Below are 13,065 nucleotides of genomic sequence, written 5' to 3' on the forward strand. Positions count from 1 at the left end.
GTTCTTGTCTCCTAAAGCTTTTTTGTTTGTTTGTTTGTAACACCCACTGGGTAAGCTTGTGTGCCGTCTAACCAAGGACACATGTACATAGTGGGAGGCCATGATGCCTTCTGGGAGCCATTGGTTTATTCTAAATAAAGCACTTTCATTAAAGGCAAAAAAAAAAAAAAATCGGCTGCAACTGCAAAAAAATCTTACCGAACACATTATTACTGTATTGAGTTCCATGGAATGATGAGCTCGTTACCAGAACCTCTTGCCCATATCTGGAAGCCTATCTTGTGGTCAATGAAGGGAAAAGACTTGAGCTGTAAATCTGTGGATATGGATCTCATATAGGTAGAATAGGGCCAATATTTTTTAAAGTGCTTTAAAGCCCTTTTTAAAAAAAAGCTTTCTCTAACACCCTCAAAGACACTGAGCAGTAATTGGTGGCATGGCTATGACTACCAACTGCCTCTTTTGTGTGGAAGCCATCTTAAACCACATGGCTTTCAGGTCTCAAGGAAGGTGTGGCTTTCAAATACCCAAATTACAGCAGCAAGTCTGTATGAATGATTTTTTCCCCTTTGTAATAATAATGTCAGAGCTGTTATTACACTTGGCTCTGTGAGAGAATTGGAAGTGTTTCTCCAAAGGGAAGTGCTTCCAGCTTCATGGCTCTTTCAAGAGTCCCATTCCCATGTACTTGCTGGAAACTTTCAGGAAACCACATTCCCCTTCACGTCCCCATTTAGCAATGTGATCTCTCCCAGCCAGAATACTTCCCAGACCACCTCATCAGCCAGGCCTGGGAATGGAATGTGACAATGAGGGGGCAAAAGCATTGGGGTTTAGGATTTGTTTCTGTGTTGCCTTTGAGAGGAAGAGAGAAAAAGGATGATTTTTCCCTCTGAGAGTGATTTGTCAATCCCTCAGCATGTTTTGAAAGATTTGAAGTCTCTAATTTTCCAGGAGACAGGGGTGAATGGGATTTGAGTTGGCAGGGAGACTTAGTTTTCTCACTGAGTTGTTAGAACTGTCCCTAGATTTTTTGGGCTGAGAGACACACATGACGTGTGAAAGAAATGTCCGTGGGAAGCTCACAGGGAATGCTCTGAAACTTGCTTTGGGAAATGATCAGAAAAAGCAAGCAGCTAATAAGGCCTGTAAGTAGAGAAGGGATATGATTCTGTGTTTAAGATTCAGAGCAGAGAAAAGGGAAGTTGTCTGGGCCTATTTATATGCCTATACAACAGAGGAAGGAGGGAATGTGGCCATTTGCCATCTAAAGAGCACTATTTTAGGCAGAGAAGTTACATGAAATACACTGTCATCTCCTTAACATCTACAGCTTCCCTTCTTGCTGCATTCCCCTTGACCTAATTAATCATTGTTGGCTTCCTGGCACTGAACTATTACTGTGAATCCCTTTTATAGCATCATCCCCCTCCCCCATTTTACAGACGAAAAAGCTAAAGCTCAGAGTGGTTTAGTGACTTGCCCAGGGACCCACAGCCAGTAAGTGCCTGAGGCAGGATTTGAGTCCTGGTCGGACTGTAAGTCCAGCATTCATTCTATCCACTGCCTCCTTGTTGCCCTGCCTCCTACCTGGCCATTTAGACTTAGCTACTCTCTGACTTTTTTATATGATCTGCCTCCTTCTTTGTCCCGGATGATTCCTTAGCCTGAGTTAGATGAATTGTTCCTAATTATGGGCATAATATCCCTAGAGGAGTCAGGAGTTCAAAAAGAAGGGGAGAAAGAGGAACAGATGATCAATTGCTTTTAACCTAAGCAGTTTAGTTTAATAGGATTAGGAATGCTGGACCTGGAGTAAGGAAGACCTGAGTTTGAATCCTACCCCAGATACTTCCTGGCTATATGACTCTGGACAAGTCATTTAACCTCTCCCATACTCAGTTTCCTCATCTATGAAAAGGGTTAATAATAGCACCTACCTCAAAGGGTTATTGTGAAGAGCAAGTGAGATGATATATGTAGAGTTCTTTTCAAGTCTTAAAATACTATATAGGGCGACTAGGTGGCGCAGTCAGCAGAGCACCGGCCCTGGAGTCAGGAGGACCTGAGTTCAAATCTGGCCTCAGACACTTAACACTTACTAGCTGTGTGACCTTGGGAAAGTCACTTAACCCCAATTGCCCTGTCCTCCCCCTCCAAAAAGCAAAAAAAAAAAAAATACTATATAAATCCTAGCTATGAATTGCAAAGAATTATATGCAAAGGTATATGTCAAATATATGCAAAGATAAGTCAAATTAATTCTTCAACAAGTGCTTTCTAACGATAGCTTGTCAGTTCTCATAACAACTCATATACATATAGCACTTAAAGGTTCACAAAGTATAGTTCTTCCAACACCCTTGTTTAGTATATGTACAAAGCAAAAATAGTGTTACTGTTATATAGAATGTAAAACTGAGGTTCAGAGAGGTCCAAACCCATGGCTACTATGTCATTGTCAAGACTCAAGCTCAAGGTAGCTATTAAATCTATGTCATCCCATTGGCTCCTCATTGTGAAGTTCTACTTTGGCTAATGGATGTTTATTTGTTTTTTAAATATTTTTTTGAAATTCAAAATAAATCTCAATACAAAGCAATAACACTCAGTGGAGTATATATGTTATACTGAGCAGGACAATTTCCAGATCACAAGCCCCAGTGGTGCTATTCATGTTGATGCTCAGGTCATTTCCCTTCCTTGTCAGAAATAGTGTGTGTGACTCTAGACTGGAAGACTAACTTTCCAAGCATTCAGAGAAAGGATATGAAGAATCCCAATGGACTAAAATTCCACTGGAGGAGAAAGGAAAGACAGGAATCTGAGGAAAGATAGGAAACTGTCAAAAATGAAATTCCCAGTGACTAGGGAAGCAATTTTGATGTGGAGGGGAAAAAATTGTCTAAAGGGATTATTGTGGATTCTCAGGGAACTCATAAACCAACTTAATTGTTGAAAAGATTTGGAAAGATGGAAGAAAGGGCAAGTAATAGAGGATAAATACAGAAGTGTAGCTTAGCCTTTAAGAATAGTGTCAGGATTTCTAAAACTTAACTAGGTGGCACAGTAGAGAGTAGAGCTGGGCATCAGGGAAACCTAAGTTCAAATTTGGCCCTGGAAACTTACTTGTAAGTCACTCAACCTCTGTTTACCTCAGTTTCCTCATCTATAAAATGGGGATAATAATGGCACCTACCTCTGAGGTTTGTTGTGAGAATAAAATGAGATAATGTTTGCAAAGTGCCTTGGAAACCTTAATGCTCTATATAAATGCTAGCTTTTAAAATGAAGTGAGGCTGAAGAGGTAAATGAAAGACAACAACAAAAGAAGATAGTTGTTATATTGGAAAATAGAGAAAGTGCAGAGAAGGACTGAAATGGCTACTGATGGTCTCTGGGTTGATAACAGGCAGTGGAGAAAAAGTGTAATTGCTTCACTCATACCTGAAGAAGGTTGATATTTAGACTAGACAAAAACAAAATAGCAAATAGAGAATAAAAGTGACGTCCTCTCAATAGAACAGGTCCTGTATTATTGAGCTGGTACTGTAGGTAAACAGGGAAATAGTTGTCCATACAACTGTTCATAGTCTATTCTAGACAATAGTCATTTTCCACTCCCCCCTCCACACGCCCACCCCCACCCACATGGATATTTAAGGCAAACTCTTTTTGAATGATTATTGGTCTCATTGGAGGATCCACAATGATCTAGGGCTGTAGTCAACTCCATAATAGTGTGATGCTTGAAAGTTGGCTTACTACACTACATACATTTGTAGTGGAATAAAATTTTGCAACCATTGTTGCTGATTACCAATCTGAGGACCAAGCTGATTCTGTCTTTCCTCTTTCCTCCAGTGGAATTTTAGTCCATTGGGATTCTTCATATCCTTTCTCTCAATGCTTGGAAAGTTAGTCCTCCAGTCTAGAGTCACACTATTTCTGACAAGGAAGGGAAATGACCTAAGCATGAACATGAACAGCACTGCTGGGGCATGTGATTTGGAAACTGTCCCGTTCAGTATACCATATATGTGTGCCTGAGTTTTCTTGCTCTGTATTGAGATTTATTTTTACTTTAAAAAAAATAGTCATTTTAAATTTAGATCTACTAGTCTACAGAGCAATGACTGACCTCATTGTTGTAGGCCTGTGAAACCTGGACAGTCTACCAGCGCCATGCCAGGAAACTGAATCATTTCCATTTGAATTGTCTTAGGAAGATTCTTAAGATCACCCAGCAGGATAAGGTACCAGACACTGAGGTCCTTTTTTGAGCGGAACTGCCAAGCATTCTACCTCTACTGAAGAGAGAACAACTCTCATGGGCTGGCCATGTTGTTCAAATGCCAAATATATATTTGCCTAAAAGAGTATTTTATGGAGAACTCACACAAGGCAAGGACTCACATAGTGGTCGCAAGAAGCAATAAAGGACACTTTCAGCGTCTTTCTGAAGAACTCTGGAATCAATCACAAGGCATGGGAGACACTGGCATAGGACAACCTTGCATGGCAGGCTCACGTTAAAAAAGATCCTGTGCTTTAAGGACAGAGCAGTATTGCACTAGCTCAAAAGAGATGGAGATACCCAAATTCAGAGACATCTCCACTCCAAATGTTCATATAGACTATTGGTGCCAGAGATTGTGTTGGTCTGATCAGCCAGAGTCAGACACACAGTGATGTCATTTCTTCTTCTTCAAGAATGAAGGACAATAACCAACCATGTGCGACAGCTTTTGTCTCCTTAACAGCCAGAGCTACTGAGCACCAGAAAAAGAAAGTGCTTGCCACCAAAATCCTTGGCAAATCATTCAGCCTCAGGAATGGATATGACTTTATCAGTAGAAATAACACTGAAGAATATGGATTATCATCTGCTTTGTTGCTGTGTTGTAAGGATCATATGAGCCTTTCCATTTAATTTGCAGTTGAAATCTACTGGCGATTTCTCCAGGGATATTATACCCATATTTAGGGCCAAAATATTGTCTCCCTCTATTAAAATGTGAGGTCCTTGAAAGCAGGGACCGGGTTTTTTTGTATCCCCAATGGTTAATACAATACTTTGCACATAGTAGGCAATTAATAAATGCTTTTTCATTATTTGATTGCTACATTTATTATTTCCTTTATTCAGGGTGTCTGGATCTTCTGTGATTATATTTCTAGTCCAACTCTACTGTTAAACTATTTCTGAAGACTGAGACTAGTTACTTACCCTCTTCTGTTCTCAGTTTCTTCATCTATAAAATTAGGGAATTGGAAAAAATGATCTCTAAGGCTCATTCTAGTGTAATATTCTCATTTAGCTCTCAGTGTACTAGCAACTGTCAGGTTTAAATCATCAAAATTCAGTACTAACATTTTTTCCATTATGCTAAACAATCTCAGCAGAACTCAATGAGCTCTGGAGTGGCAGGTGCCAAGTGTGAGGGATGCTTGCGCATGACCTTTCCTCTCTTCTTCAGCAGTACTCCTGTCTGTTCATGGGCAATCAGGTGGGTGGGTTTTCAACAAATTACTCTCTGGTCAACTACCCTCTCAAGGACATATATTCCCTATGAATGTTTTATCTTCATTTCACAGGATTAAAGATTTAGGCTTGGAAGGGACCTGGATGGATATCTAGACAAGTCCCCTTTCCCTTAATTCTGCAGAGGACAAGAAGAAGGACTAGGGAGAAGAACTTGACTAAGATTGCATAAATGTTAGTGATTGTACTAAGTACCAGAGTCTGGATTTGAACCCGAGGCCCCATAATCTAAATTAAGTATTCTTTCCACTGTGCCAGCTGCATCTCTTCTACCCACAGGTCCTCTCTCATCATCTACCTTTCTACAATGCCATCTGCAAGGATTTTTCTTTCTTTTGTCACAGTGGGAAGGTGAGAAATGTCCCACTTTTCTCCACTTTTCAAGATAAAGTCTATAGAGCTTATCTGATGCATTTATAACAAGTGTCTTAAAGACGCAAACAGTTGCAGCTGGTCATCTGGATTTCCCTGGGCTTCAGTCTATATGTGTGTGTATACACACATACATATATATATATATATATATACATATATATTATATATTTTTCCCTCACAGTAGCAATTTTTATTTCAATGAGAGCTTATTCTTTTCTTTTATTATGTAGCACCTGATGAGTCCAAACAGATAATAGCACAAGGCCTGACATAGAGGAAGGGCTTAATAAATAATTGTTACCTGAGATGAGAATAGGGGTTAGTATATGGAAAGAGCACTGGCTCTGGTCTTAGAAGTTGTTGTTGTGGTTCAGCTGTTTTTTTCAGTCATGTCTTACTCTTTGTGACCCCTTTGGGGGTTTCCTGGCAAAGATACTGGAGTGATTTGCCATTTCCTTCTTCAGTTCATTTTACAGATGAGGAAACTGAAACAAACAGGTGCCCAAGGTCACACAGCTAGGAAGTGTCTGAGACCAGATCTGAACTCAAGAAGATGTCTTCCTGACTCCAGGTGCCGAGCTCTACCTACAATACCACCGAACTGCCCCTGGTCTTAGAGGATCTGTGTTCAAATCCCAATTCTGACTCTTACTACCTATGTTACCAGGTCATTTAGTCTGCAAGGGTTTAAGATTTAGTCATATGTGCATAATGTAAAAGAATTGAACATTTTTTTTAGCTTCATAGTACTTTGTGTAATTAAGGGTCTGAGAAAATGAACCATTCTTAGAAACACATCCTTGGGTTATACTGTTTTATTCTTCATTAAAAAATATTCTTCCATTTCATAATTGAAGAACAAATTTCATGTTTTGGGGTGAAAGACCCACATTTTCACAGTTTGATGTTGGTCCAGGGAATAAATATAGTCTAAGGAATAGTGGATTGGGTACTAGATTTAGAATCAGGAAGAGCTGGGTTCACAATCTGTCCAATATACAATGTAACCCTAGGCAGGGGTGACCTGGTTCCAGAGAGCTGGTCCCAGGTGAAAAATGAAAGCTGTCCTAGTTCCCTGGCTGGGAAAATGCATTTGTCTACAAGGTACGTCCAATTGATTTAGAGAGGATCTAATGCTCTGTGAAAAGCAGGTCTCAGTTCCTTATCTGTGAAATAAGAGGTTCTACTGCCCCTTCCAGGTCTAAATCTAGAATTTTATGAAGCAGATTTTTTTTTCAATTTTCCCTGCAATTTATTAAATTATTTATTTTTAGTTTTCAACATTCACTTTCATAAATTTTAAATTTTCTCCCTCTCCCTTCCCCTCCCTCCCTAAGACAGTTTATAATCTTATATAGGCTCTACACATACATTCCTTTTAAACACATTTTCACATGTCATGTTGCATAGAAGAATTATAACAAATGGGAAAAACCATGAGAAAGAAAAGAAAAGAAAACAAAAAAGAAAATAGTCTGCTTCGTTCTGCATTCCGACTCCAGAGTTCTTTCTCTGGATGTGGCTGGCATTTTCCATCATATCCTTTGGAATTGTTTTAGGTCCTTGCATTGCTGAGAAGGGCTAAGTCTATCAAAATCAGTCCTTACACGTTGTGTACAATGTTCTCCTGGTTCTGCTTCCCTCACTCAGCATCAGTTCATATAAGTCTTTCCAGGTTTCTCTGAAGTCCACCACCTGTTCATCATTTCTTATAGCAGAAGCAGATTTCTTCATCTGTAAAATGAGGGCTTTGAAGCAGAAAGCCTCTGAGGTCACTTCCAGAGCTAAATCTATTATCTTTAAAGTAATATATTCACATTAGCAAAGAAATGCTCCTACTATCCAAACTGTTTATTTTTTTTTTATCTGACAAATCAACTATCTACCACCTTCAAGGTACTGTGCTAGGGATTGAGGGAACTTTAGAGATGAAGTAGATGTGATCTTTTTCTTCAGAGAAGCTATAATATTACAAATAAGGTAAAGCACAATACATTGGAAAGAATTTGGTGTCAAAGGACCTGGGTTCAAATATCATGTCTGTCCTTACTCTCTGTATCACTTTGAAAAGTAGTTTACTCTTCTCTGGGTCTCAGTTTTCCCATCTGTAAATTGAGGGATTCAAGACTAGATGACCTCTAAAGAACCTTTCAGTGATAAATTTATGATTTTATCATCTACACAAATTATATATCTTTATCAATCTCTAAGAGGCAATTGGTGGCTCAGTGGCTAGAATACTGGACCTGGAGTCAGGAAGACCTGAATCCAGCTTCAGACACTTACTAGTTTTGTGACCCTGGGCAAGTCACTTAACCTCACTTTGCCTTAATCCATTGGAGAAGGAAATGTTGAACAACTTTACTATCTTTGCCAAGAAAACCCCACAGAGAGTATGGTCCAAGGGGTCATGAAGAGTTGGACACAACCGAACAACACCAATCTTTATGTCTGTCTATCTATTTATCACATTAGTGTGATACGGGCGCATTATCAAAGCATTGTGAGAGTTTAGGAGGCAGAGGCATTAATTCCCATACCTGACCAGGGGAATTGAAGGAGACTTCATGGAAAAGGTAACATATGAGTTAAACTTTGAAGGTTATCCTGGCATTCCAGCTGAAAAGGATACCAACAGGTAGAGATAGTGAGAGTAGAAGGTATACCAATTCTATGGAAACTCTGTGAAAAGACATGGCAGTGAGAGATTAAAAAGACATTCAAATGCATAATATTCATACTCCACATACATCGCTCTTTTGGGTTCCCATTAATATATCTTTCAAGCAATGACAAATTTTAAGAACAAAATCTGATCATCAGAACATAAAAACATGCTCCATAAAAGTTTCAATAAACATCCAAGACTTCCTTTAACTAACTCTGGCTTTTTAGCTTTCCCATTTGCTGTCCCTTTTATACACACTGATGTTTTCTTCTTTAGATAAGGTTCAATGAGGAACAAGAGAGCCTGGTGTAATCAGTAACACAGACCAGGCTGGATTTTGGGTAACAAGTCTGCAATATATCAGCCAACCGAGGCTGGGCAGCACCTGAAGAATGTCTCTTAAAGAAAGACATTTCCGCTGTCTTCAGAAGGGAGCGTCCTTTTGTTCTCTTTCCAGAAGGTCACATGGCTGGTCAGCCTCCTCCAGAGCTGGAGGAATTCCTCAGGAGATCCCTTCAATTGTGCTTCTGTTCTATATCAGGCTGCAAGTGGTTGGGGCCACACTATTTACAAGATACCCTGTGGCTTCTCAGAGGTGACCTGGTTTCAGAGAGCTGGTCCCAGGTGAAAAATGAAAGCCGTCCCAGTTCCCTGGCTGGGAAAATGCATTTGTCTACAAGGCACGTCCAATTGATTTAGAGAGGATCAAATGCTCTGTGAAAAGCAGGCTTTCATAATGAAGTCTTCTGATTAATTAGGAATCCAGTGGAATGTGTTAATTTGCACTCCCTAATAAGGCGCCATGAATCCCTGGTGGCTGATAAAAGCCCTGAGCCCCTGCAGAATAATTTGATGTGCAAGGGACTCAAGATCCAGGCAAAGGCCAAGCTAAGAATACCCTTCCCTAGGAGTTTCTGGGCTTTTGGGGGAGAGGCGGGAGTAGGGGGGTAAAGATGAGGGTGGGGGTGAAGGAAGCCCACAACAACAAAGTGTCTTTTCTTTGGTTACCTCTGCAGTCTTCTTCTGAGGATCATTCATAGGGAAGCACATTTCAAACCATCTTTGGTAAAAAGCACAATGACATCCTTTTGTGTTGTCCTTGTTATTGGGGGAGAAGAAAAAAAAAACACCAGTTGAGTGGGCTTGAAAGCTCTTGTAAATGGAGGAGAGCAGAAGTTGTTTTTCTTAATTAAAAGGTATAAAGACAGATTTGATAGCAATTCTACCCCTCCTCTTCCCCACCCCCAAATCCAACAAAACCACAAACTAATTAACCTTTTAAACAGAAATTCTTATAAATACATGAAGGAATATAAGCTTAAGATTTTTTAAAAAGCTTCTTAAAATGTTGCTTTCCACCTGTCCCCATGTAAGCAAGAACTTCCTAGCTTTCTTTGCCACGTAATTTTTATATTCTTATTTAAGATGTAACAGGAAAGGCTAGGGAACAAAATGGACAATCTGTTGCCCTCAGAGGGCCATAAACTCCAGATCATTGACTCATTGCCTCCTGTGGAAGTTTTAGACATGAACTGAAATTCATAAAGGAGGAAGTAATGTCACAGTCTAAGTGAGAGTGAAAGAAAGAAAAGAAAGAAGGAAGAAAAGAAGAAAGAAAGGGAGGAAGGAAGAAAGAGAAAGAAGGGAAAAAAAGGGGGAAGAGGAAGAAAGGAAGAAAGAAAGAAAGAAAAGAAAGAAGGAAGAAAAGAAGAAAGGGAGGAAGGAAGAAAGAAAGAGAAAGAAGGAAAAAAAGAAAGGGGGAGGAGGAAGGAAGAAAGAAAGGAAGAAAGAAAGAAAGGAAGAAAGAAAGAAAGAAAGAAAGAAAGAAAGAAAGAAAGAAAGAAAGAAAGAAAGAAAGAAAGAAAGAAGGAAGGAAAGAAAGAAAGAAAGAAAGGAAGGAAGGAAGGAAGAAAGGAAGGAAGAAAGAAAGAAAGGAAGGAAGAAAGGAAGGAAGAAAGGAAAGAAAGAAAAGAAAGAAAGAAAAAGAAAGAAAGAAAAAGCAAGCAAGCAAGCAAGAAAGAAAGAAAGAAAGAAAGAAAGGGAGGAACTAAAAGGAAATACTTGAAGAACCTTGTTAACTTTTACATCCATTGTTCTGAACTGTGTCTTACCGCAGGCCTACAATGATCTCTCTCAGCTAGATTTTAAGTTCTCCAGAGGCCATTCCGTTTTTTCTTTAGATAATGCCTGTCATTTGGTAGGCACTTAATGAATGTTTTGTTGATTGACTGATTGATATTCAATTCTAAAATCCCATTAAAGGAAAACACAGAAGTCTAAGAAACTGCTCATTCTATTTTGTCCCATATGTATTTAGTCATACATTATTCAATAAGAATAGAAAATATAGTAAACTTGTGCATTGGAAAGGCTGTGGTATTTGGCAGACTCAGGTTCAAATCCCAGCTCTGCTCCTTACTACTTAATGACTAGGTGACCTTGGGAAATTCATTTAACCTCTCTGGGACTCACTTTTCTCACCTGTAAAATGAGTGTATTAGGTTAGATGACCTTAAAAGTACTGCCAGCTTTAAATCAATAATATTTTGAATTCCCCTTATAAAGCAGGAAGGGTTATTGATTATAAAGGCTATCAATCCTTCAGGTACAAAATTAGAAACTTAGGTCTATGGTGAAGATACTTCCATATTAAATATTTTCATTTTATGGTGGGGGTTTGGGGTTGTGGGGAAAGTTTTCCTCTACTTTCTGTGCGTCAGTCTTGGACATAATTGTTCTGACTTAGTAATGAAAATGGGATAGTTTTTTCAATAGACTTGATACAGCTGCTAGTTTGGGTCATAGTATGTCGTCTGTTACTTCTTAAAGCAAATATTAGATATTTTTGCTATCTCCCAAAAACTAGTAATTAGTTGATTAATCCTTTAGGTTCTCTTGATTGTCCTGGCTGATCATTTTAAAAAAATGCTTTGGCACTTCATTTTAACATAAAAACTTAAAATTAAATGATGAAAATGCTTTGTCTTTTACAAGGAACCTTTCTTCAAAAGAATTTGACATGATTTTTCTCATCCTCTTAATCTTCTTGGGGTATTGGTAGAATACATCATAATGCTTATTTTTCAAATGAGGTGATAAATGATGAGAAGGTTAAAATGTCTCCTGTATGATCACATTGTAACTTAGTAAACTGAGACAGTCTGGACTCTGCTGCCTTCTCTTCGCTCATCCAAGTAGATGATGCTTTCTGCATTTGGACCAAGGGGCCACTATAAACTTGATTTCTTTAAAGTCTTTCTCCAAGTCCTGATTACTAATGCTTTACTGCCAAACTGTGCAAACAAGGTCCTGTGGTCACAGTACATTTCCAAAAAAGTCCTGGTGACAAGAGGCCTGATTCTGAGAAGGCCAGATAGCATCCTATGTAACTGACAGATAATCTTAAGTAGAACTGCTTGGGACAAAGAGCCTTTTGAATCTCTATGAATGCTTTTAAAGATATCGTTCCAGCTTACCCATGTTTCATAACATCTACACACTTAGGCTGGCAGCAAGGGAGTTGTTTAACATTTTGTATATGTTAAAAGCCTCAAGAGGAAGCTTGCCTGTTTGATTAGGTAGACTGTGCTGGGAACTCTTGATATTAACCTCCTGTTTACAAAATATTGTCTCTGTCATTTGTGAAGAATCTGTGTAGGACAGCCAGGGCTTCTGGTTGGACCTTTATCTCTTTTTGAGTTAATAACATAACATTTGCACAATTTCCAGGATATGCCAGTAGTGAGAATGATCAGTATTATTTTCTCCTGTATTTTGAGCTCTCACTGACATTTTTAGGGGCTTACTGTGTGCTAGAAGACAGGGCTCACTGGAAAAGAACCTGATGTTGGTAAAGATTGAAAGCAAGAGGGGAAGGGGATGGTAGAGGATGAGATGGATCGATAGCATCATAGAAACAACGAATGTGGACTTTGACAGATTTGGAAATAATAGAGCATAGAAAGGGCTGGTCCATGGGGTCAAAAGAGTTAAATATGTCTGAACTAATCAACAACAACAACATTGCTAGGCACTAGAGGAAATGTAAAGGTAAAGTAAGACACGATTCCTTCTTTACGGAGGTTATAATCTAGTAGGAGAATGCGACACCTAGTATGGCAACACCCAGCAATAGATGATAAATAAGAGGTTAAAAAATTGTTATGTGAGATCAAATGGGAAGAGAAGCATTTATTAAGGACCTACTATGTGATAGGTGGAGCAGCTAGGTGGTACAGTGGATAGAGCACCAGGTCTAGAGTCAGGAAGATCTGAGTTCAAATCTGATCTCAGACACTGTGACCCTGGGTAAGTCATTTAACTATTTGCCTCAGTTCCTCATCTGTAAAATGGGGACACACTAGAGAAGAAAATGGCAAATAGCTCCAGTATCTTTGCCAAGAAACACTAGTCCATGGGGTCGTATAGGGGACAAGACCGAACAACAGGGTGACCACAACAACATGTGACAGGCACT

The sequence above is a fragment of the Petaurus breviceps genome, unplaced genomic scaffold (assembly GCF_028583685.1).
Source record: "Petaurus breviceps papuanus isolate PSGF00001 unplaced genomic scaffold, PetGlider_PUasm1.0 38, whole genome shotgun sequence".
In the NCBI taxonomy this organism is placed as follows: Eukaryota; Metazoa; Chordata; class Mammalia; order Diprotodontia; family Petauridae; genus Petaurus; species Petaurus breviceps.